Source organism: Vicugna pacos, chromosome 6 (assembly GCF_048564905.1).
Source record: "Vicugna pacos chromosome 6, VicPac4, whole genome shotgun sequence".
NCBI lineage: Eukaryota > Metazoa > Chordata > Mammalia > Artiodactyla > Camelidae > Vicugna > Vicugna pacos.
This window is the reverse complement of record NC_132992.1, coordinates 74,863,141-74,890,613: the sequence shown is the minus strand read 5'-3', so window position 1 is coordinate 74,890,613 and position 27,473 is coordinate 74,863,141. Positions and strand designations below refer to the sequence as shown.

The 27,473-nt window shown below is 39.0% G+C and overlaps 1 protein-coding gene, 1 long non-coding RNA gene and 1 other non-coding gene across 17 annotated transcripts in view; 1 reads left to right on the top strand and 2 right to left on the bottom strand.

Moving 5' to 3' along the window:
* NRXN3 (neurexin 3) overlaps positions 1–27,473 on the bottom strand; it is a 1,622,069-nt gene that overhangs the window by 580,504 nt on the left and 1,014,092 nt on the right. The window lies entirely within an intron of this gene.
* The window catches only part of LOC140696981 (uncharacterized), a 127,033-nt gene that overhangs the window by 34,280 nt on the left and 65,280 nt on the right, over positions 1–27,473 (bottom strand). The gene's annotated exons all lie outside the window — the stretch shown is intronic.
* Positions 13,730–13,803, top strand: TRNAS-AGA (transfer RNA serine (anticodon AGA)). Its single transcript has one exon. It is a non-coding gene; the product is annotated as a tRNA-Ser (tRNA).

The window sequence follows — 27,473 nt, the reverse complement described above, 5'->3', positions numbered from 1 at the left end:
AAACAGATGGCAGAGTAAGAGCACCCCCTCCCAGAAACTGCCCTTATAATGGAAAATTATAATCTCCAGAAAGAAAGAGGTAAAGAGTACGTACAAACAGTTGAACAAACAAGGAGATAATTTGGAGCATGATGACAGACGGCCTCCTGATAGCATAACCGTCATTTTGATATATTAAGAACTCTGGAATCAGATAACGTGTTTATAAAGCTCCTACTATGCAACTGGCACTGGGACAGATTCTTGGGAAACACAAAAGAGGCACGAGGTTGGGTGCCTCTGCCCAAGGAGGACGCGATCTAGTGTGGGATATAAAAACAAAGCAAAGGAGGAATCGAGAGAAGAATACAAGGCAGTGTGGATCCAAGGCAAACCACTGGCACTGGCTGTAAGAGAAATAACAGAAATTCAGAGAAGGAAGAGAGAACTGTTTAATGGAACAGTCTATGTGGCTTCATAAAGAAGTTAGGGAGAATATGGGACTGAATCAGTACATCAGGAAACAGTACATCTTGATTCAGTGGTCAGAAAAGGTGAGGGGACATTTTCAATAGGAATCTTCATGAAAAGGCATCGAGACAAGATTAATACATGAGGAGTAGTTGAGGGGGTCACCCCAACCGGGGAAGAGGCTGCATAATGTGCAGTAGAGAAAAAAATCAGTGTTGATAAGCCAATTTTGGATGGTCTTGTAGAAAGAAACTTGAAAGACAGCACTGCATGTGGTTAAGGCCACCAACGCGATGCCTGGCTTGGGTCTTTGACTGGAGCCAGCAATAACAAAAACATGAACAATCAAGGTTTATTCAAGCATTCCCTGTGATTTCCAATAAATCATGGAACAAGGGAAAAACAGAAATCGCACATGTAGCAAGGAAACAGAAAAAGAGAAAGAAAAATTCTCAACAAACCATCCAAAGGTCTTCCCATCAAGAACCAGATTCCAATGATGGATTTACCATGACTTTTGTTCCCTGTAGGCAACAACTGAAAACAATTTCCTCTTGATCCCTACTCACAGCAAAAACGAAGGAATTAAAATACTCTATGTCATCAACGGGGCATTATTTTTGTCTTTTGCCCATTCTTTAATTTTCCAGATGGTTCCAGCAAGCCGAGGCAGTCACCTTGCCTAACATAACCACACCTCCTGACTAGGAAGTTCCTTACTCAGGGATTTAGACGGGGACTCGAGCATGTCAATTTGGCTGTTCTCTTAATGGGAGTGAGGCACACCTGCGAATAATTGCCAGCGAGCCATTTGGCCCAGGAAGCAGCAAAAGCTCATCTGCAAAAACAGAGAAGAATATGCCCTGGTGGGTGGACTCAGGAAGAGGATGAGATGATGCGTAGTTAAAGCTGACCTACCCGCGCCGAGCAAGACCCACAGCCCCAAACCCCACCTGACTCCCACGCCCATGGTAAAGTCCAGCTGAGATTAACAGAAACACTCAGTCAACCTCAGGTTTCAGAAGCTGACCCTCTGCCAGCCCACAGCTCCACAAGTAAATGTTTACTGTCCTGCGCTGCTGAGATCTCGTGGTTGTGCTGTGGCCAACTGTGTAAACGGCTAACTGAACTGAATTAGTAACATTCCCGACCTAATTTGAGTTTCGTGATATACCTCTGCATCCTTACAATATATTTCCTTTTTTGTATAAATCAGTTCAAGCAAGCAAGCAAGATCTAATACACAAAAATGTGCTAAAGGGGCGGGGGGCAAATCCCATAACATATTAAGGCCAACATTCTACTTGCCTATAATGTGGGAGTTCCTGTGCAAAACAGAGAGAGATATGATCCAGGCGACCAAGTCGCTCATTTCATTCAGTTTGCCTAAATCTGCCAAAATCCGCTTCACTTCTTCATCGCCCCTCAATCCTTCTACCCCTCCCCGACTCCCAGGCTGTGCGGTGTTCCTTTCTCAGAACTTATTTTCTCCTCTGACCCATCTTAACTTCTCCAGGCTACTTCCCACGCTTTCAGAGCTATTGTTGTCAACTCATGATCTCCAGAGTATATGGACCTGCTAACAGAATTTGTAAGAGGGTATGGCTGATAAGGTCATACGGAATCATCTTTTCCACTTAGAATCGCTTCTATTTCATGGGACCTCACGGAGATGCAACATCTTAATCCAAAGGCATGAATCTCTGAAAACAGAATTTCCAGCCCTGTGAAGGGTGATGGGTAGGGAAGTTGCCTCCCCAATCTCCTCAATTAAATAAGAGTACAGATTGGGTCCTATGGTGTCCAGAGACATAAACTAATCATACAACAAGTGGGAAATCTGTCAATTTTTTACAGAGCACATTTGCTTTTGTTTCCTGCAGACATGTGGGAAAAACAAAATTGGAGAAATAGTCAAAGCATAAGTATTCCTGCAGGTGTGCTTGTGGATTGCTGGGTGAAAGGGTGAGTATCAAAACCTTGGAAGAGCCTCACGACACATCACCTTCTAGCACTATTGCAAAGCCATCCCCTGGGGTTCTCACGGTACTAAAACTTAGGGCACTGGAAGAAACGCCATGCAGGGATGAGAATTTTTTCTTTCTTCTTTGTTTTTGCTTTTCCCAAAGGCCTGCTGACAAGGAGAGATGGATGGCGGCCAGTGACCAGGATGAGGAAGCCCACCCTTCATGCCTGGGCTCCAGGAGTCCCATTTGTCATTCCCAGTGCTTTCCCTCGGTGGGGACTTGTTGTCATGGGGCCTGGCTTCAGTGCTCCGAGGACAGGGAACCAGGGGCGCAGCAGAAGAGTCATCATTCTTCATCACTCAGGCAGGAAAGGGAAGGATAAGAAGAGGTGGGAAAAGACGCCATCCATGACTGAGTCCTCATTAATTACCAGTCTTGACAGTGACAGGAATGTGAAAAACAGAGAAGAAAGAAAGAAAGAAAGGAAAGAAAGGAAAGAAAGGAAGAAAGGAAGAAAGGCAACTTTATAGCCTCCTACACAGAAAGTAACTGTATCTTAAATTAGAAAAATCAGTTAATCATGTCAGATGTCTTATAGGCACAATCTGAGAATCTGGAAACTATAAATAAACAGAGCTCAAGGCTTGTATTTTCTGGGAGGGCCAGCACATCTAGGAGACCTGAAGGTTTAGGAAAATGATCTCTGAAAACCAGCTCCCATGGACTGTAGCCCATAGACAGAGACACTGAGGACTCACAGGTCTCACTGCCTAAACCCTCTGGGAAGGGAGCCTCCATGACCTCTGGTTTCTTTTGTGGGAGGCTCCAAAGGATATTTGTCCCTTACTTTCTTCCACAGCATTGGCTGGCCTCCAAAATCCCGAGGGGCAGGTGGGGGATGCCCTCCAGCTACCCTCTGATGTGCTCGAAATTCCCAGAAGTAGGATCCTTCCTTTAGGTTAGAGAACCTCCTTCCTGGGAGGCTTTGGTGAAATGCCAGATACGTTCACTTGGAAGCTCCCCAAACAAACTATCAGCTTCACAATGTAGCCCAAGGCTAGGAAGCTCCTAGTTCTTTCTGGGAACAGAGGGAAGGAAAAGATGGTTCCTGTTTTTTGTTTGTTGTTGCATGTCACAGGAAGTAAACGTATGGCATCAGTTGAAATAACCTGAGCACTCATCAGAAACAGGACAAGGTGAAGGTTAGGGGAATTCTGGGAAAATGCAGTATCAGGGTCTGAGTCAACCGAAACTTTTGGTTATCCAAGGATCCTAGAAACCTCTCCTGAAAAGCTCCTGTTTCTCCGATGGAAACACTGTTGAAATAAACGCATCTTCTTAAAACGGTGCTAATCACTTTAGACAATAAATTGTGTCATTGTCTAAGTGTTTGAAGAAATTTAAAACACTTCTAATTTTAAATTTGTATGTGGTTATTCCTGATCATACATTATGGGGTTGTCTTGTTAAACTAACATCTGCATTCTGAAAAATCCTGACCTAGAACTAAATGACATCATCACATAATGTTCTATGCAGCAGTGTTACTCAGAGGTAAACAGTACGCTCCTTTTTTTGGTAGGAATTCTAAGATACTCTCATCCAAGAAAAACACATTAGAAAACTTTTTTATCCATTCAGGATTCTCCTCCAGTGTATCGTCCTCATTCATCTTATTTGTATTTTTTTTTCTTTTCTATACTGATCTCTTCAAGATGTTTCTACATAACTGTAATTGAACCAAGTGTTTAAACGGATTTTTTTCCCCCACCTACTAGTGACCTTGGCCACTTGGAGCCTCGATTTCATTTGAGAAGAATCATCTCAATGGTTAAAAAAAAAATGTTCAGAGCTTATAGCAGTTAATAAACATTGTAAAAATTTTTCAAAATTAAACAGAGTACCATTTAAGCTTAACATACTTAGAACCATGATTTATACAAAGATTAATGTGATAGCAAAATAATCTAAATGTAAATAAATTAAATTCCAAGACACTGTCATGCTTGTTTCTATTTCTTCCCCTCTCTCTCTTTTAATCATACCCTTTGTTCTCTGATACTGCTAATACACTACTAAAGGTTGAAATAAATCTCTTTAACCAATCTCTCACCTACGCAATTTAAAACCAGAGTCAGATCCAGAGGGGGAAATCCATCTCTCGTTTCCCTTTAGTGGTCTCTTTAATTTACGTTCTTTTAAACATCACTATTCTTATTTAGAGGCTACAACATATTTATATTATCACCAACCTCCTCAGAAGTTCAACTCTGTTCACATGTATCTGTTTTATTCCCTTCAAAACCCTTCTATGACAAAGAGTAGGCTTCTCATTTGACTAATTCTGTAGTACAATGATAGGTCCTTTTACATACTGCTTTTCTGTGTGCATCAACCCCATTCTTCCCAGAGACAAACTCTGCACACAGTCGGTGCTGAACAATGTTAGACTCTCAGAGCCGGAAGGGCTCTTTGGGAACATCTAAGTAGTGACTCTGAGAACTAAGGAGGTGAAGTCACTTGTCTGTCTTTCAGTGTTCTCTCAATGCACTGGATCGGATGTTGAATAGCACTGGTTTGGTAAATATTGTGTATGTGCACCAGGAAAGATGTCTAAACCATCTCTGAATACTTCCTGCTGGCTCCATTTTACATCAAGTGTTCTGCTTTAAAACGACATATGACCAACACCTGCTTGATTCCTTGATGGACAATGACAAAGAGGACGATGACCATGTACTACTGTTACCACGTGTCCCGCTCTGCGCCGAGTGCTTTAATCTAAAATCGGCACTATTATTATCCTCAGACTACCCCATTTTACAGAGTAAGAATCACAGACCTAGAGAGGCTCAGTAAAGTGGCCAAATGGCACAGCCAGCGAGTGGAAGAACCAAGATCCCAGTCCCCAGCTCTGTCTGACTCTAGCCCCCAAGTTCCCATGTACTGCATCTGCAAGGCAGAAAGGCACCAGGATCCAGCGAGCACTGCCCTAGTTGGGGTGCCCTCTGGTTCCATAGCTGCCTGAGCACTCCTATTTGAGATTCTTCTGAGAATCAACTTTTCTCTGAAATGGTAAGACGGGCTTACATACCTCAATTGCAATATTTATATGTAGCATCTAACATAGTGGAAAGTTCAGAACCTTAAATTGGGACAAATCAGCAGGAAAATCCATATTCTGCTAATTGCCTGCTGTGTAGTTTCAGGCAAACTTGACTTCCTTGAGTCTCAGTAGGTTGTTCCAAGAGTAGGTTGCTCCAAGTCTTAAAAAATCTTGGGTCAAATGCCTGGCAAAGAGGATGCTGTCAATAAAAAGTATCTATGCTTATTGTTGCTAAATGGAAAGTTCTCATATTTGCCCATCTCTCCCATGATGCTGCAAAATTTAGGCACTTTTTATTTTCTTTCTGTCAGTGGACAAATTATGCCAAGATTTGTAAGTGGCTACACGGTGATTCAGAAAGTCAGAACCTGGGTAGATCTCTGGACATACTGGTTTATGGCTCCTTTGTGAACAGGCAGAGGCTCTCAGCTCACTTTGATCCACCACCATCAAAAGGCTGTTTCCCTGCAGAGTAGTTATCAGACCAATTGCTTACACTAGTTATCTTAATCTCTGTCATTAATCTCTGATCTGCCCCAATCTGGCTATTGGCTATACCTTTGTATTTAGGCTTGCTCTCCCTTACTTCCACAATTTATTAGATTCGGTGTCTGGCTTGTGTTCCAATATCAGTGTCCCTTCTAATATATTGGAGTGATGACTTCTCCACAGTCCATGCGTCTTTTGTGATGCGCACAGCAGTGTCCTTGGAACTCCTTTCTGGCTGACACTGACACTCAGGCCTTCACTCAAAGGCCACAGGGGAGTATTTCCTTCTGGGGAGCTCTGGGCTGGCCTCTGTTGGTTTCCAGCTGCCATACCCAAGGCACAAAGTGACCCTGACTCACTGGAGATGGGAAGCTCTCTGGGGTAGTAATGTATGTATAAATTTGGTCCCTGCTGAGTCTTTGTTATTATCATGTTTTAGATTATGTGCAGTTTTTGTAAAGACAAACCCTGAAGACCTTGAAGTCTCCTGCTAGGGCATAAATCCTTCATAATGTCTCACTCTCAACAGTTTCTAAGTGACTGAGTAGGCTAAGATGAGAAGGAAGAGGCTTTGAGTAAACTGGATCAAGTTCCCCTTTCTTCTTCCATGTATCTCTAAGATATTCAGAATTCTAGAGGACCTATAGAGTAATTTCCTTTTTCAGGGATTCTCTGGATTAGAACTGGAATGGCTGCGACCTCTTTGGATTCATAACCTTCGAGCACTGTGAGAAATCAAATAGTGTTTAGACACTCACCTTCACAGCACAGCAAGACCAGGAAGATACCTAAATGCCAGGATGACGCTTATAAATCCTGAATTCCAGAAAATAACAACAGTGGTTAATACTGAATTTTAAAAAAGCTTAGGCTTTCAAAATACTCCTTTTTTTTTAACAAGTATGTATAAATTAGACTTGAATTAAATTCATTTTTTTCAGTAACAGTTATTGAATATTTACCATGCATCCTGAGTACCGGGGAGATAATGAATATAAGAAGGGAGAGAAAGAAAAAGAAGAGAGGAAATATGTCACTTCAATGCGATAAAGACGATATTTCATCAACTGTCAAAAATAGCATGACGACAACAAAGACATTTTTCAGTAAGGATTACAGAACTGTTCTACTCAATCTGAAAACGTCTCCACGACAAGAATGCAGGCAGACCTCGTTTTACTGTGCTTTACTTTATCACACTTCTCAGATACTGCGTTTTTTACAAATTGAAGGTTTGTGGCAACCCTGTGTTGAGCACATTTACTGGCACCATTTTTCAAACAGCACTTGCTCACTTCATGCCTCTGTGTCACCTTTTGGTAATGCTCACAATATTTCAAGTTTTTCCATTACTTTTGTATTTGTGATGCTGATCTGTGATCAGTGATCTCTGATGTTACTCCTGTACCTGCTCTGGAGTGCCCATATAAGACGGCAAATTTAATCAGTAAATGTACGTGTTCTGACTGCTCCACCAAATGGCTGTTCCCCCATCTCTCTCCCGTTTCTCCATCCTCCCTCTTCCCTGTGACACAGCAATACTGAAGTCAGGTCAATGAATTGCCCTAAATCAAGTGTTCAAGTGAAAGGAAGAGTCACATGTCTCTCGTTTTAAATCAAAAGCTAGAAATGATCAAGCCAAGTGAGGAAGGCGTGTTGAAAGCCAGGCCTTTGCACTAAACAGTTAGCCACGTTGTGAGTGTAGAGGAAAAGTTCTTGAAGGAAATTAAAACGTGCTACTCCCGGGAACACAGGAATGATAAGGAAACTAAACAGCCTTATTGCTGATACGGGGAACGTTTGAGTGGTCTGGACAGAAGATCAAACCAGCCACAACATTGCCTTCAGACACCAAAACCTGATCCAGAGCAAGGCCCTAACTCTCTACAATTCTATGAAGGCTGTGAGAGGGGAGGAAGTTGCAGGAAAAAAGTATGAAGCCGGCAGAGATTGGTTCATGAGGTTTAAGGGAAGAAGCCGTCTCCATTACATAAGCGTGCAAGGTGAAGCATCAAGTGCTGATGTAGAAACTGCATCCAGGCCTCACTAAGATAATGAATGAAGGTGGCTACACTAAACAACAGGTTTTTGATTTAGAGTGTAACAGCCTCATATGGGAAAGATATGCCATCTAGGGCTTTCATAGCTAGAGAGGAGAAGTCAACGCCCAGCTTCAAAGCTTCAAAGGACAGGATGACTCTCTTGTTAGGAGCTAATGCAGCTGGTAACTTTAAGTTGAAGCCAATGCTCATTTACTATCCTGAAAATCCTAGGGCTCTTAAAAAATTATGCTAAATCTACTCTGCCTGTTCTGTATAAATGAAAAAGCAAAGCCTGGATGACAGCACATTTATTTACAACATGGTTTACAGAATATTTTGAGTGCACTGTTGAGATCTACTGCTCAGAAAAAAAATTAGCTTCAATATATTATGCTCATTGACAATGCACTTGCTCACCCAAGAGCTCTGATGAAGGTGTTCCATGAGATTAATGTTGTTTTCATGTCTGCTAACACAACATCCATTCTGCAGTCCATGGATCAAGGAGTAATTTTGACTTTCAAGTTTTATTATTTAAGAAATACATTTCATAAGGCTATGGCTGCCATAGATAGTGACTCCTCTGATGAATCTGGGCAAAGTAAATTGGAAACCCTCTAGAAAGGACTCATCATCCTAGATGTCATCCATTAAGAACATCTGTGACTCATGGGAAGAGGTTAAAATACCAACAACAACAGGAGTTTGGAAGAAGTTGACTCCAGCCCTCATGGGGGACTTTGAAGGGTTCAAGACTTGAGTGTGGTGAAAATGGCAAAAGAACCAGAATTAGAAGCGGAGACTGAATTGTTGTGGTCTCATGATAAAACTTTAACGGAAGAGGAGCTGCTTTTAGTGGATGAGCAAAGAAAATGGTTTCATGAGATGGACTCTACTCCTGGTGAAGATGCTGTGAAGACAGTAGAAATGACAACAAAGGATTTGGAATATGACACAGACTTAGCTGATAAAGCAGTGGCAGGATTTGAGAGCACTGACTCCAATTTTGAAAGTTTTGTGGGCAAAAAGCTATCAAACAGCATTGCATGCTATAGAGAAATCATTTATGAAAGAAATTCAATCAATACAGCAAACTTCATTGTTGTCTTATTTTAAGAAATGCCCAGAGCCATCCCAACCTTCAGTAACCACCACCCTGATCAGTCAGCCGTAATACTGAGGCAAGATTCTCCACAAGCAACAATATTACAACTCACATGAAGGCTCAGATGACAGTTAGCATATTTAAATTAAGGTATATACATTCTTTTTTAAAGACATAACACTATTGTACACTTAATAGACTACTACTTAACAGACTATATGTACATATAATTTTTATATGCACTGGGAAACCAAAAAAATTTGTGCAACTTACTTTATTGCAATATTTGCTTTATTGCAATAGTCTGAAACTGAATCTGCAATGTCTCTCAGGTATGCCTGTGTTCCCCTCTCCCATTTAGCGCCGTGTCTGATCCTGAGGACTGCTGGCAATAGCCATCACTGAAAATTATGGGGAAATCTGAGCAAATGAGTAGATGAAACATTATTTTCCTTTAGTGGATTTTTCAAGGAATGTACAATATAGCCCAACTCCAAAATGCAATGTGCTTCCTAGTCAGAACATATATCTGAACATAATGTAAATTCCTGTCCCTGCTATAAATATTGTCTTCAGGGAAATCTTTCTCAAGGAAGAGAAAAATCACAGCATAATACATTTGGATAGACACAACAAACCTGTCACCCTTTTGATGAATCGATAAATACGTTTTTATTGTTACTGTGAAATAGGTTATATATGTACATAATTGTATGACTCTTTTTTTTTTAATGCATGAGATAATGTGGGATTGCACTCACCATGGACTGATTTACAGTTTTCACTGTTCTGTGTCACTGTCAAAAGTTACATTCACAGGTCTACATTGCATGTGTCTTTCTAGGAAGGAACCCAGTGAGAAGTGTGTGTGTGTGTGTTGGGTAGTCTTTGCAACAAAAGCAAAAGCCATACTCCTCCCTAGATGACTTGAACTTTGCTTTGGGAACTCTCTATCTTTCAGGTTCCTGGGACTGTCGCTTAGTCCTTTCTTCTTTGTCTTTTCCTTTCTCTCCTTCCCCTCCCTCTTTTCTCTGTGCAGCCCTCGAAAATCACATGACCTTTCAACAAGGACCAAAGGAAAAAAGCCTGAATACTTATTAAAGCCAGCTGAAACATAATGATCAACTAGCCATTCAAAGGTGTGTTGTATTTAAGGGTGGCTGATGCCCCCCTGGGGAGTTCGAAGTCACTTGACTCAATTGACTTGATGGGTTTGTTTTGGAGAAGAAATTGCTTTCTAATAGTGATTCATTAACTATGTATGCATGGACATCCAGTGAAAGGGGAACTTTCCTATGAAGGCCATTCTTCCAAAAGACATCTATTCTAGAGTTCATCTCTGTACAGTCTAAGGAGAAGAATCATGCGTTGTGCATGCTGAATGGCTAGCAGTAATATATAGCATGCTTCTAAGAATCCTATTTTCTTTCATTTTTCTCTAATTCAGATATTTAAATAATTTTGGAGTATCTGAAATAGGAGACTTGGAAATACTGCATGCTTGGCAATGATGTTTGGAAATAGGCTCACCGCCGTAACCACCATCTCCACCACCAACTTTACAATAAAGATTCACTTTGAATTCATCACCAAAAGTACTGGAGTTAATAAATTCATGCTACTTTTTAATTTAATTCAACGCCTCACTATTAAGTGAGTCAAAGCATGTTACAGGTATTTTCTTTTTTTTTGCAACGTTGAATGAAGGAGCAACAGAAACGTGTACAATCAATTCTGTGTATCAAGACAGGAACTCGAGCTGACCTCTTATAGTTAAAAGTCTTATGCCCACCAAAGGCAAACAAAACCTACCAAGACACAGCTTGCTGGATTATAGAATTAGGTATTCATCTGTATGTTCAACAAACACTTCCTGAGTTCTTGCCTTATGCAAAGCACCACACTAAGAGATTATGGGAGTGGAGTACACACAGGGCCTCACCCATGCCCTCAAAAAACAAACACATTAGTAATACCAGCTGGGATGATTGTCAGTCTCACCGAGGAAGGGTTCATTGTTGAAAATATCAGGATGATCTTGTAATAACATATCACCTATAAAAACCTACTATGATCCTGGAGAACAACATATACTATTTTTCCTCATGCCTACACACACTCTTCAGCATAATTAATCCCTGAAAACTGCATTATCTGTTAATAGGGTAAATCTTTACAGTGAACATCAAATTATTCTAGGGGGCAATATGATGTTTACTCAAATCCCAAGGGGAAGGGTCATTTAATCTGGTTTAGCAACCAGATGCCACTTCTGTAAACTGGATATAGTAATACTTTCTACTTCATAGGTATATTGTAAGGATTAAGTAAGATAATGGATTTGAATCATTTAGCCCAATTCCTGAAAAATAAATTTTAGCTCTTAACAATAATAAAAATAATAATATAGTGTCCTGCCCCCTGTGAAAATTGCTAAGTGATTCTGAAAATTTACCTACCTGCTTTAAAGACATGTTCCAAATCTACTTATGATACACGGGTTTCGAATTGTTCAAAAAGAAATTATTCACGTGCTTGAAAGCTGCAAGCACCACATTTTGGTGCTCTGGCCAGCAACCTCAATTTTAGGATGTTTCCAGGTGAATGAAGCTCATAGCCTTAGTCCACTAGCAAGGCAGAAAAATGGTGAGAAGGAAACTCAATAGGAAGAAATCTGTCCAGATGTTTATTTCCCTTCATTTAGGTTCGTAAAACATATAGATCAAATGCTCAAAGCTATTAGGAGCAGAGAAAAATGCCAGAATCGATGCTGCAATGCATTTCGTGCTTACCCTGAATGAATGCTTCTATATCTGTGTTGTTCTTGATTTAACTTCTTGTTAATGGCCTTAAGCGTTTGATCTATATCTTTTGCCAGCTCAAATACAGAAAAATCCACATCATGGATTCCCTATAGAGTCACGAGGAAAAGGGATCTGCAGTGCCGACAGAGATGGCTAGGAACCGTATCAGGTCTGAGTGACACTTCCTTTCTTGGGAAGTAATCATTATAGAGAAATATGATGCCCTTCCATCACAAATCTAACTACTGTCAAAGTGAAAGCTTTCACCGTTCACCAATAATTAAAATGGAAGTTCTTTTTAAAGAGTAGGGATGCTTCAGAGAGTTGATTCCCTTTCCTGCTCTCTGCCTTTAGGGCAACTGCAATAAATAATTGTTGAAACCATGAAAATATATAGCAATAACTTTGGGGTCTTCAGAAATATGTCTTGTTATGACTGGGCCACTGCTTTCCAAACTGAACTCATTGGAGATGTTAGTACGTGGTGCATGAAAAACAAAGCTGCTCTGATAAAATAATATGAAGAAACACATCCATTAGCTATAATGGATATGCACAATTCATATTTATATACTGAACGTCTGGGAAGTCCCACAGTAAGGCAAAATTTTGAAATGTGTTTATCATCCTATGTTTACCAAATGTTTTTTAAGTAAGAAGCTTTCTTTGTTGTTGTTCAGGTAACACCTATGGCATCCTGGTAGAATTATTTACTGGCAGGTTTACTGATTTCACATTAAACTACAGAAATGGAATGGAGTAAAACAGAATAGCTAACATCTACTGAGTGCTTAATATATGCCAGCCAGATATTATTCTAAATACTTCACATGTATTATATTAGCACATTTTATTCTCCCAGAAACTCCATGAGGTATGTACTATTATTAACCCACTCTACACAGGAACCAAGAGGTTAAATAACTTCTCAAGATCAGACAGACATTAAACTGTAGGGTTAGGCGTCAACTCAGGCAGTGTGGCTCCAGCTCATTTCAAAGCAGTATGCAGGGAGAAAGTTTAAGGTGATTTTAGAGAAGTGTCAGAAAATAAAAATGAAAGTGCTTTTTTGCACCTAGAAAACAGAATACTAAAAAGAAGAAATAAGATTCTCATATGTAAAATAGGATCAAATAAAAAATTAAACTAATTATAGGAGAAATCCCCAAGAATAAAATTGTTGAGATAATAAAGTAGAGGTTTCTGAAATATTCTCTCCCCGAATCTTTTAAAATAAGACTGTTTCACCACATATACCTCTTAGGACAGTCTTTATTAAAAGCAATTGGATTAATAACTCCTAAACTCTCATGAACCTGCAAGAATCCAGGATTACACATGAAGAAGTTGGCAGAAGACACCCAGTGAGTGAGTGAGTGTCTCATCATGAGACAGTCGCAGCAAATTTCCTCAGTATCAGTATTTCCACCTGAGAAATGAGCCTTTTAGAACTATGATGAAAATGATACTTAAGAGACACTAATAATAATAATGTAATCACCTCTTAAGATGATGAAATCCTTTATAAACAAGTTGACGGTGTGAGCTTACCTCTGTAAAATATCCTGAGATGACAAAATTGTCAACAACAATACAGTACCACTATATCGACACAAATACTACAAAAACTTGAGAGTATATAGAAATAAGCCAAAATATTTGTTCAATTCCCTTAACTACCCATATCATCTTTCCATACACAATAAAAGCAAAAAGACTAGGGGAATCTGGGGAGCAGTATACATTAAGAATTGTCATTGATGACGGGAAGGGTATAGCTCAGTGGTTGAGCACATGCTTAGAATGCACGAGGTCCTGGGTTCAATCCCCAGTACTTCCTTTAAAAACAAACAAGCAAACAAATAAATAAATAACCTCCCCCCATGAATTGTCAATGAAGAACTGTTCTTAATAGGAAAATAAATGTTATAGCATGAACAGTGAAGTCGTAAGGATGACATCTTTCTTTGATAGTTACCATCAGCCATTCATTACTATACCCTTTTCTTTGGGCTCTAGCCATTAGTTAAGACTTAGGTCCCATATTATTCAAATTTTCTCTTCTATTGTCCTCCAGAAAACTCAGGTCAGCATGTGTAGGAAAATGGTCCTTAAATGAATGTCTATGATGAAACTGGAACACATGAATACATTGGATTGAGGAATGCCTCTGCTTCCAACAGAGACAGTATTGGTAGAGTGCCAGATTTCATAAAGGTAGAGATAACACAGGCATCCTAAATGATATTCTCTGAGAAGGATAACAGAAAACCTAAAGCTATGATCCATATCTGGCAAATGTTATCTTGGAAACTTTTTCCTCCATGTTGTCATAGACAAGCATAAATCATCTTCTCTTGCTGTTTCCTTTCCTTGTCTCTTTTTTAATTACAAAATTAAAAATTACTGGACTACAGCCCCAAACGCTACAGATTTCATATCTTGTTTGGGCTAATTATATCATCCAGACTGCCAAAACGGTTTCATCAATGAGCTTGTATTGCAGAAGCTCTCCTAATCAATTCTTTGACACTTCATTAAAGACTGTCTGTCTTCGAGGATTTGGAGCCTGAAACAGAGAGGCGCTTCTGTGTGGAAGGCAGGTTGGCAGGGTTGCTAGCAAAGAGAAGCCCACATCTCTCACCACCCCTACTGTTCTGGCTGCTTTGATATTATCCTGAACTTAGGGACTCTCTCTGGTCCCCAAGCCTTGATTTTCTTCTTGGTTACTATCACCTAAGACAAACTGCTAGTAATGGCTTCAAAACCTTTGGTGGGTTCTAGATTTGTTTACAGACAGACATGCCAGGCTAGACTATGGAAGTCAACTTTGAGGTTAGAAGTTTTCAGCTGCAATTCTTTCATCTCTCATGAGGCTTCATGAAGAGGGCCTACCAGCTAGGAAAAGTAAAAAGAAAAAAGTTAATAAACAGGAAGCCACTGCAGGCAGTAGGTTGAGCTTTGGTGGTGAGAGGCATAGCCATCATGGAAGCACAGAGCAGGAAAGGGACCGCTTACCAGGGCTGTGGTTATTGACTAGAATTGGTCCCACTGAGAACTCGGATGGAATTTTGAAAGGGTTTAACTCTGAGATGTCAGACTTACTAACTTAAGTAACCAGAGACTGTTTAAAGAGAATATAATCAAAATTTCCCACTTCTAACGTTTACTGAGCATCTGGGGGGCGTGTGACATTTTACTTGCTGCTGTGGCGTTCACACAGGGTTTGGGCCTTCTTTTCAACAATGTGACAGCTGAATGAAGACATATTGGAAGAAAAGTCCAAACATGATGCAAAGAGCCACGAAGGTACGTGAGGATCAAGGCAAGGAGGGGACAGAGGAAGATATGGTTGGGCAAATTCTACTACGATTATTGCTAAAACACACAGGGACAACTTAATTACTGGGGAGTGGAGCTGATGCTTTAATCATATTAATGAGTTTTTGCTAATAATTTCAATTATTTAAGCCCAAATGAATCAGACAGATTTTAAGTTCAACAAAATCCAAAATGATTAGAATTAAGGATAGAAAAAAGGAAAATGTGTTCTGGGCAAAATAATAAATAATCATATCTTAAAAATATGCACTTAAATCTAACACATGGCAGGATTCACATGCAGATTTTTATAGTATTTTGTCTGCTTATACAGCAATACTCTCCTGTCTTAATATGATTCAGATTTTTCTTTACACCTCTATTTGTAGTGAATGTTTTTCAAAGTCACTTCCCATTTAGCAATTGATTTAATCAATAATACTATATTTCAGTGATGAATAAATTTATTGGACGACACTAAACAATTTTGTAGTAAATTTTCAGAGGTCTCTTGTAGAATCTATTATTTCTCCTCATCATACTTTAACTTAAATAATTTATTGTACAATTACCTGTCTCACATGGAAGCCTACCAGAACAGGTTCTGTGGAAGTAGGGACAGTGTATGTCTTATTCCAAGCTTTGTCTTAGCACTTAGGATATTTTTGCCTTCACATATTGTAGGTAGTCAATAATTATCAGTAAGTGAATAAACAAATAAATAAACACTATATTGATCATTTTATCAATGTCATAATTATATGGAAGACCATGATTATAAATAAGCATAACAGCAAAGATTGAAAATATCAGTGGAAGCATCTTCTCTTTTGTATCATAACCAAACCAATCAAAAATGTCTCCATCTTCAAAGAAGAGGGGGCTATCTAATTTCTAAGTCATGTTATTCCTTCTAAAAGCTGAACGTTGGAATCCATGATTGAGATGCTTTTCACATAAGATCCTCCAGCACTGTACGTACCTATGGTAATGTAAATGCACATTTTCTGGGGTCATGACATAAAAAAATAAGTCTTCATTTCATAGTCATTTCTTTAAGGGGAGACCTTAGATTTCTTACTCCCTTGGTTAAACCTTCACCCAGCACCATAGCTGTCTATCCTAAATACCTATTACACCCTCCAGGTGATCCAGGAAAACAAAACTTTGTACTGGGACAAGGGAAATCACCTGACTTCACTCAGAAAAGGACTGAAAGTGAGCGAAAATGAGGTAGGAGCTATCTAGCTGTGATTTTAAGTTTTCAAAAAGGATCTGAGAAAAATAAAACAAGAGGAGTATTATTATTGATACTATTATCATTATTATCAAAGATACCCGATTAGGGAAAGAACATGTTTGATAAAGGTCATAAGGTCAAAGTGGAATCTAGTATTTGACCCAGTCTTCCACTGACATATTCACTTTAGATCAAGTACATACTTTCAAAAAACAGTTTGGGATATCATATTTATATATATATATTTTATAGTTGCTATTTTCTATTCTTTTCATTTGACAGCTGTTTGCTTTGTTCTTCATATTAGATTTGTATTGCTTTTTGGAATGTCTGATGACAAAGAAACTTTTTGTTCCTAACTACACTTCACAAAGTCTCTCTCTCTCTCTCTGCTCCACATAGCACTATAGATCATGTGTAAGTGTAGTATATAATCCTGCTGCCACATAAATATTTAGATTGGAGGCATAGTAGAAGAAGAACTGGCATAGAATGTGATGGAATATTTATTAATATTGTCAATTTTTTCAATTATTTAAAAGCTTCCACAGTGCCCTAAGATGCTAATTTTAAAATATGCTATCTGCTGTGAGTTTTTAGGTGTAATTAAATTCAGCAAGTATATTCATTAAAGATTGTACCATGTAAGGTGCACTGTGCAGGGTAGGCCGTTAAGATGAGACTCTTAGAGACTTAGAGAAATAATAGGTGACTATTAAGAATGCAAAAACATAAGAGCTAATTTAATTTTTATTCAGCAAAATACTATCCTTGATCTGTTTCTGGTACTCATGAAAGTGCTGGAAAACATACTTTTAAAAACAGTGACATTTACCTTTAAGAAAATGCTCAAGCATTTCCGATTTGTGCTCATTATTTATGTGGTCGGGGGAAAAATGGGGAGAGAGTCCATTTATTTCTTCCCAGAGACTATGATTTCAAATTTCAATTAAAATGAAATGAGCAGCACGATTATCACTACAGAGCAGGCTGTGGGTAGCAGCAATAGGCCTTCTTTCATTGCTATGGCAACGGGGCTGCACTGTCACGGCTACCTTGGCGCTACATGTAATTGTCAGTGTGAGAGCTAAACTGATAATACACAATCAATACCCCATGAGCTGAAAAACACATTTTGAGCCTGAAAGAAAACCTAGAGCAAGCGAGGCAATTTATTATTACTTTTATAATGGTGGTCTGGGACAGACACAGGCTATTGTAGCACTCTACGAGTTTTGCTGGAAGGGGAGAGAAAGCAAACCTGGATTGCACTGTTTGGACTAAATACCTCCCACTATTAGAAAGGATGAGCCTTAAATGGTCAGGGGCACTGACTGAGGGTGAAGCAGAATGGAGTGCAATGGGAGCTGTGGCTGGGGGCTTGGGAGAACCAGCAGCTAGCTCCCCTCCTGAGGGGAATTACCCGGTGCAGGAGCTTAGAATAAAGTCTGGAGTGTAGAGTTTGAGGGAACAGAGCATGTGTGCACAGCGTTCTCTAGGTGTCCCCTTCACCCCTGCCAAGCTGCCATTTACTCACAGCAGCCAAATAAAACTGTCTCATGCAGACACCAATTTCAGTCAAGGACAGATGAACAGCAAACATTAAGAGAACCAGACGCCGCCACGTTTTCCACCCAGTCCTGCCTATCTTTCCAAATCTGTAAACTGGTTGTTGTCAAACTTCAGTGCACATGAAACCCACCTGAAAGGCTGGTTCAAGTGTAAATTGCGAGGCCCCTGCCTCAGAGTGTCTCACTCAGTCGGTCTGACGAGGCCTGAGAATTTGCCAGCGCTGTTGGTTCCCGGATCACATTCTGAGGACCACTGCCTGACACAAATCTCAGCAGTGGCATCAGTGCTTATTAAAAAAAATAATACTAACACACTCTCTCCAAGCAAAGTTAATGATGCAACTCAAATCTGCATGTTTTGGAAGAGAACAAGAAAAGGCAGTGAGACAGTTGCATTAACACTGAATAATCTTGGTCCCAGAAAAGAGTCAGAGAGAGGATTTTTGTTTGTTTCCTTGCCCTTTGTGTATGGCTTATTCAGGAGCCTGGGATCTGATAAGCATCTCTGAAGATACTTAAGAATGAACAGCATCAGGTCTGCCAGAATAAAACTTATGAAATCAGAAAAAAATACATCCTTTTGGTATGAAGACAAGCCTGCGCTGTAAGAGGTACAACTGGTGAGTGAAAGAAGAGAACAGAGCCCGCAGACGGGTCTCTTCACCTGTTAACTCTTTCCACCGGCCTCATTTTGGGAGCAGCTACTCAGAGAAAGCTTTCCTTTTGGTAGAGAGTAAGCAGAACGAAGCCAGAGGACTGGTGTTGGGAGGGTCCTTCACCGAGGAAAACACTGAGTGGTAGGAAATCGCTGAAGCAGTTTGGACCTGGGCAAAGATTAATGACCTGGCAGAAGGCTGCTAACTTAATGACATTCACAGCACCGAATAAAGTCATTTTACCCCCTGATTTCCAGTGTGTGGTATGGTCAAAACACGTGTGTTTTGGAGAGACGTCGATAAAAGACATGCCCTTGAATGTACGCCTACCCCTAAGAGACGAGGCTGTCTTACAGTTTTTCCTGAACTTTACTACATTCCCAAGGACAGGATCTCACAGCATCTATTTAAATCAGCTTTCATCCATTCAGAGTGACTCTTGATCTGATACATGGAGAAAAAAATCACGGGTGTGTTTCAAATAATAGCAATAAGTTAGTGACAAAAACTACAACTCAGTCAAGACGCTACATAATTTTATGAAAATAAATACTGCTTTTCTGTTCCTTTAAAATAATGCCTGTCCCATGTTGCCTCAGAAAAGTACGGCAGTTAAGATGAACAGTGAATATAGTAGAATTTCAACCTTCACAAAAATAGGTTAATAAAATGGCATTATCATCCAATTTTTAAAAAAGAAAAAACTCACTAAGACACTTAAGTTTTATAAAATGAGCCCAGCATTTAACCACAAATAATCATCACACAGCAGATTTCTTTTCGTTAATCTTATCTAAGTATTGTAACACAACAGTGTCTTTCTAAGTGCATGAGGTCCCTAGATTAGAAGCATCCATTTCACCCGGGAACTTCTTAGAAACACAAATTCTCCTACCTGGTCCCCAGACTTACTGCACTGGGAACCCTGGGAGTGGGGCCCAGCAGTCTGGGTTGTACCTGGCCCAAGAGGTGATGCTGATGTACCAAAGGTTCAGATCACAGTCACAAAGTGCCCCTCTCTTTGTCCTTGCTCTCAATTACTGGACTTGTATGACACTTTATACAGAGCACAAATAACCATTTTTTTTGATTACATGGTTTCTGGAAATGATGGGCTATTCCTTAAACACTGGTGATAAAAATAAGGATCCCCAACATCCTTTACCTAATCTTTCATTATGATTTTCCCCTTTGTTCACACTCAGTTCAATCTTGACATGCCTAAAAAATTGACAATAACGCTGATAATAAGCCCATTTACCACAAACAAAACAGCTAACTATACTACTTTCCTCTCATTTTTGTTGTTACAATTTAGCAATTTAAGAACCAAGTGTCTCTTCCCAGAATTCACCCACTCAGATGCTGCAAGATCACTTGGCAAATGTAAATCTATCAGAAGGAAAAGACACCTGCGAGAGTTTTTCTCCAGCGAAACAATTTGCTCGTAGATTAAGCTTAAACAATCCCTCAGAAACCCTAGATTACAGCATCGGATACCCAAGGCTGTTTTAGAAGGTATTTTTTCCCCCACATTCATTAAAATTAATTTGTGCATTTTATGACACAGAAACTTATCAAAGCATCTTAACTGTGAAACTAACTAAATAAATATCCCCAGCATTCCCCACATTTAAAGAGATTATTTATTTTCTCTGAGGGCTGATAAAAGTTCTGATGGCACATTTTCTAATTTTAAAACCATTTTCATTTCACACTTCTGAAAAGCTTGAAGTCAAGAGTGAGCTGGTGGGTCTGTTTGAAGTGTGATTCACACTTTATGCTCTCTTCCCCCAACAGCTCATGCATATTTATAACACCAACCAGACTTCAGGTTTTAAACATGCCAAAGAAAGGGACTATTTTAGAGGATAATAAATAAGTATGCTGTAGTTATGTAGCACTTTCTGTCCCCAAAATCCACCCTGTTTACAAATTTTAACTCCATTTCCAAAGATAAAATAATACAGAAGTCATCCTCACCTTCATCTTATCCTACAAAAGTCTTAATTAAAAAATATTCTTCTCTAGAGCTAATTCAATAGTAACTTTCCACTTTCTTTTTTTGGGGGGGACTATAATAATCCCTATTTCACTTAATATTTTATTTCTTCATTTATCAGCCAGTCCATCTATCCACCCAACCATTAATCCATTAGTCAGTCAATAAACACCATTACAGGAATCTTGTGACAAAGCCAAGGAAAGACCAAAGGGATACAAAGACAGTATTCCATCTTTCTCAGCCAAGAGTCAGATAAGTAAGCAAGTTTTCCTATCAATATGAAAAGTGCCACAATTGATATATAGATGGAATAAGAAAAAAGCATATACTTAACTTGTTCCAGATATGTTTCAAAAAGGCATCATGAAGGCAGTGGCATTTTAACTGAATGTAAAAGGACAGACTGGAGTTCAGTAGGTTTATGGAGCACAATAAGCAACTCAGTCCAAAGAATTAGCACAAGCGAAGTTTCTAAGGACTGGAGGAGCGCAGACTACGCGGGAAGCAGAAAAGAACCCTGCACGGCCTGGGAGCTGGCTGCACGCGGCCAAATGGCAGCACTGGAGACTGAACTGGCAAGCAAGGGGCAGAGTGGAGGGGGCCTGGTCCACCCCACGGAGGAGTTTAGTGTGTAGCTGAGGGATGGACAGCTCAACACTGTGGGCTACGGGTGTCCTGTGGGAAAACTAGTCAGTGTGCTTCACTTACAGGCCTTCTAATTCAGTTTATTTAAAACATCAAGCAGACTCAGGAAGGCCCAATTTCAGGTTCAGATTCAGTGCTTCTTTCTGATTCCTAAAGCTAACTGGAAACTATGAGTACAAGTAAGGGGGCCACATGATCCAACTTGCATTTAGCTGAGTAGAGTGGAGTGAGGCAAAGGGTAAAAGTACTGGTTAGGAACGGCTGTAACAGTCCAGTCCCTGTTAATATGACTGTTTATTCATTCAACCATCTGATATTACTGAGTCCTTAAAATGTGCAAAGCCCTGAGCTGAGCTCAAAAGAAAACCACGTAACTGTCTTAATGGAAAATCCACTAGGTTGCTTTCTGTTTGGTTGTTTTTTGTTTTTGTTTCCCTTCAGTTGGTAAACTTCTTAAAGGCAGCAGCAACACCTCTTCTAAATGCAATCATCCGCTTGCCTAGCACGCTGCTACAGTGTCTGCATGCTCTGTGCACGCCACAAATGTGTGCTGATGACATTCAGTTTCACGACTACAGCATTGTTTTGTAACTTAGCCAGGAAACAGAGATGCACTGTGATTCAAACAACACGCCATCCCACTTCCTCACTGCCAGCAACACAGCCCAGAAGCCAAAGCTCTGGGCTTGGGAATCGGATGGCTGGGGAAATTCTGGGACTCAGTTAGGAGGAGGGCTGACTCTTTCTTACTCTGAAGTAGCCTACACTTTTCAAGTACGTAAGTCATGCATTGGAGTGATGAGGTAGCATGTAGTCCTCAGTATCCGTTAGGGGTATGCGTTATTTTCTTAAGTGAGAAAACATACAGATTTACCACTTTATAAAAAATAAATATATTTTTTAAATTAGATTTTTTAAATTTATTATAAAGGAGAACTCTAGACAGCTTACTGTTCACTTTTATATTAAACAGAATATAAGGCACATACAGTGAATTCTTTACAAGTTTATAAATTCTCCTCTTAAAAGAATTGGTGGTGACATTTAATCAAGAGCAGCTCCAAGTGAATTCTCAATCTTCTGTTCTTTATCCTACACTGGACTTGTACCCAGTTCTCTTCCTTCCTTTAGCTCTCTCTTTTTTTTCTTAAGATGAATTCTAAGTTATTTTATTTATGCACATATCTAAAATTGGATTTCTTTTCCTCTTCCACATTCCAAATTTCCCTTCTACTCTCTCTCGGCAACCCTGATTAACAACTTGTTTTATTCTTATCTCTCCCTATTATAATTCTGTTTCCTCACTTAACGATACATTGTGGAAATTCCTCTAAGTCACATGGTTTAGACCAAGATAGATCAAGTTCATTCTTCTAAACGACTGTGTTTAACAGTCTCTAATAGGAACTTATTATAATTCACTCAACAATTCCATTTCCCTATTAATGAACATTTACTTAACACTTCCTCTTTTTAAACACTATAAAAAAATACTGCAGAAAAATCCTATGTGTATATACTTGGATACCAGTATTTTTATTTCTATGAGATAGATTCTCAAAATTAGGATTCCTGAGGCAAATGGTATTATGTATTTTAATTGTAACAGAAATTGCCATGCAAAAGTCACCTATGTTTTAAAAATAAAACTGTAATAATTTAAATTTTTCCTGCATTTTAAACAGCAGGAGGAATCAGCACACTTTTAAATGTATGCCAATCGGGTGAATACAAAGTGATATTTCATTGTTACTTAAATTTGCCATTCTTTGATCCCTAAGGAGATCAGACAGCTTTTCATAGGTTTAAAGGCCATCAGAATGCTTTCTTCTGTAAGGTGTTTATTCATATTCATCGCCCATTCGTCTACTGGGTTTTTTAGCTATCAATTTGCAAAAATTCTATGTATAATCTATCTTCACTGCTCACCACCTAAACAGAATTATTACTGCTTTTCTCCCCATAAAAGAACGCTAAAGTTAAGGCTGGAATATGCCCAGGTTACAGAAACAAAAACAACAACAAAACAAACTGCATTAACCAGTCTCCCTTTCACAGCTGGGATAGACAGAGTTACGGTGACAGAAGCTGACATCTTAGGGTGAGACTTTTGGGTAATTTCTTTAAAGAGGTGCAAACTTACCTGGTATGTATACTTTTTGCTTTCACTCTTCCTACTGTTTCCTTCCTAGAATTTGGATCTAGTACTGAAGGTACAACAGCTTTTCAGTGAACATAAAGTAACAAAGGTGAGGATGACAGGCCCTGGTCACAACAGCTGCTTAGCGATTACTGCATGGAGTTGCTGTATGAACTCTGGATTACTTACCTGCTGACTTCCTACGTGGAAAAGATTAGGACACTTTTTTCAGCACAGTTATTTGGGTTCTTGGTTACAACCTCTTGTGATCCCAATGGACTTATTTCCTTAAAACCTTTCCCAAACATATCATTTACATACTGAAAGTGTTGCTGGAATCTTTTACTGTAACTTTTCCTTTAAAACACTTATATGTTGACTATTTTCTTTTTATATTACAGCATCTGGGATTCCTGTTTGGGTTAGAAATGTTTCAACCAATCACTAGGTTGTACATATAGTACACATTTTCTTCCAACATTTTGGTATTTAAAAAAAAACTTTACGTCGCTAATTCATTAAGAATTTATTTTTATTTATGAAGTGAGACAGATACCCATATGGATTTCTTCCATACGGATGGTGGGTTGTCCTTCTACCATTTGTCAAATAAACACTTTCGATCTCTCCATTAAATTGCGATAACAGCTTTGGAAGCAGTTAAATTCCTGTGTATACTGGGGACTATTTATGGGTTACTCTTCTCTTCTTTCAATCTAATTGCCCATTTCTATGCCAGAACTACATTATTATTTTTTTTTCTACTACAATGATTGTTACATTGGAATTATAAAGTGTAGTCCTTCCTCACGATCTTCTTTCTTAAATTTCTTTGGGCTACTCTCAGACATCAATTCTTTCATATGAACCTGAAGATCACTCTGGGTCATCAGAAAGCCACCAGCACGAGGTTTTATGTGGAATTGCAGTGGGGGGATCGCTTTGATCTTAAGTCATCCCACGCAAGGCCATAGCTGGCCTTTCATTTGGCCAGATATTGTTTATTTATTTCTATAGTTTAAAAAATATATATTGGGTTTTTACATCTTGTTAAATAAATTCCTAGGCATTTTTTAATTTTGTTATCTTTTGGAATTGTCTCCATCTAATTATCAAAGACAAAATAACAAATAGATACTTTCCTTTTTCTCTTTGCCTTACATTCTTCCTTTTTTTTTTTTTCTTTCTCCTGTCCTCCCTTTCTGTCTTTTGGAGATACTCAACATTGTTAAAAGTAAATGCAATAAGATGAAAAAAAAAAAAGATAAATTGATCAGGACAAATACGAGGTGAAAAGATAAATTTATCTATTTTTTACTGATATTCTGAGGGCTATTATTTTCCTCTCCATTCTACAGATAAAAGTAATTGAAGCTCAAAGTTAGGAGTCTGGTAAACATCACAGTCAAGATTCAAACTCAGGGCTGCACACCTCCAGTATTGCTGCCTTTTTCCTAGCAAGTCATTGCTTCTCTGTGGCAATTTCCCCCAAATATTCTGCTTCATTTATTACTTGCTTTCTATACAGATGCATGAAGAATAATTAACCCAAATGTTAAATGTGAGACGGTAATTTAAAATATGCTTCCGTCAGTAAAAGAGTTCTTTCCTATGCTCACTGTGTCAGATCTAGAATTGTCCTTTTATTTTTAGGATTGTTTCAAGATAAAGTTAAATATTTCTTCCGGTTCTAGATGTACTGGGATGTAATATTGACTTTTCTTTTACTCCTGAACATTATAGTTGCACAGAGCAGGGTCCACTAACCCCAATTTACCCCAACTGGGATTATTTTCCCAATGGGACCAAAAAAAAAAAAAAAACTAAATAAGCAAAAAACTCTTTCTTCAGAAGAACAAGAACTTAAAATTCAGATGCAGGGCTATCTCTCTTGGCTATAATTTTGTTTACATACATTTTCAACAACAGCCCAAAAAGAAGGGAGATAGAAGAGCATAAAAATCGGACACTTCTGCACACATATAAACATCATACCTGCTCTTCTGATCAGGCATGCATTTAAATGCCTTGTCTACATTTAAATGCAAGGTGAATTATCATTTGGAGCTTTCCCTCGTATTCCATAGGATGGTATCATTATGCATGGTGTGGAACTAATTACAGAATTATCACCAATGCAGTATCTTTCAGGGATTTTGGTTTTTCTAAGTGCAAGGAAATGTAACTAGACTCTAGTGAGAGGTAAGAGAGAAACTGGAATAATTTCTAGGCACTAATTTCAACTATTTTCTACAAGTACTGCTATCATAACTTCCCTGTGGCTTTACCTCAAAATCCAATTTCCCTCTGTTTCAAAAAAAAGGAAAAAGAAAGAAAATTTGGGATATACCACTCAGGGAAGAGAAAATGTACTCAGTTCCTTTCTCTCTACCTGCTCTTCTTCAACGGCTGGAGAGTAAAATAAAGAACTTGTGTAAAGGTTTAATTAAGGTCAGAATTAAAACATGGATCCTGCTTCTGTGCCTGGGGGAAGTCAATGCATGTTTTTTGAAGTCTAATATCAAGGGCAGAGCGGAACCTTGTAGAGTGGGTTTTTCTTACTAATTGGGCCCTAAGTGAGGAGTCTGTGTGTTTAAACGTCTCCTGAAAGGGTTACTTGCATTCACTTCCTCCTCAGAAGCATACCTTAACAGAGAAATAATCCTCCCCTTGAAAAATTATTGAGATGTAACAGTCCTTGATTTGTGACAGGGCCAGACAAGCAATCCAGGGAGCCACCGATTTGCATCCCGAACTCAAGAGGTTGGGTATGTTCAGGCATCAAGAAAGCATAATCTTCTCTTGAAATTCTGACTACCTCAAATTCCCCGTATCATACAGAACACAGATTTTTTTTTTAAAAAAAAAGATAGTTGGTATGACTAGAACAGCTAGATTCTGAAAATGTAGAAACAAATATGCAGAGATAGGGGAAATCTAGAGTGGGAAAAGGCAGGGTCATTCTAGAAGTGCTCCTTGCCGAACCTTCCACCACACACACAAATCAGGTAGTGTATTCTCTCTGCACCTGGCCCACGCCACTCATGCTATTCAGTGATGGAGAACAATTTTCCAGCTAAGTCTATCCTTTAAGGCTCAGTTCAAATTCCAACACCACCATGAATACCTGTCTACCTCAGTCTCCAGATATCTTTCTTTTCTGCATACCTGTAGTACTTTATGGATAGCACCCATTTGACACAGATACAGTCATGGAAATGGCTATTTCACTGGGAGTTTTAGAGTTATAAGAACACTAAAAGACCAACTCTAATTGCTCATTTTGCATATGAAAAAATTGTTGGATATATTAAATACTTTGTCTAAGGCACACTGACAATTTTAACCGGGTGTCTCTTCTACCTACCTATACTGCAGACTCTTAGAATGCAGAATAAAGGTCTTACACCCCCTTGGATCCCTTTTTGTCCTAGTCCAACCACTTTCCCATAATAGATGCTCAATAAATATGTGTTGGTTGAAGGACAAACATTAAGCCTGAAGTAAATTAAATTTTAACCTAGTGCAACAACAACAACAAAAATCTATTAAATACATTGTATACAAAATATTGCTAAGTGAGGAAGACTACTGTTCTCAGAGAGTTTGCAATCTTGCATAAAAGATATGACGTTCCAGTTATGTCTGCCCCAGCTAGAGTCATGGATATCTTCTATACATTTAGGATTGGTCTCTACTGGATGATAATTCAATTCTAACCAAGGGAGGGTGAATTCTTAAGTCTACATCTCAGTGATTGATGGGCCTGCAATTAATATATTTTGGAACACTTGATGGACCTGTAATTTCTATATTTTGGAACAGTCTGGCCATCTCCCATTGATGTGTCCTCCCTGTTTCCTTACCTGAATCTAAGTCTTCCTTCTGGAACTGAAGCCTTCTATGAAACCCACAATTATTAAAGCCCTAGA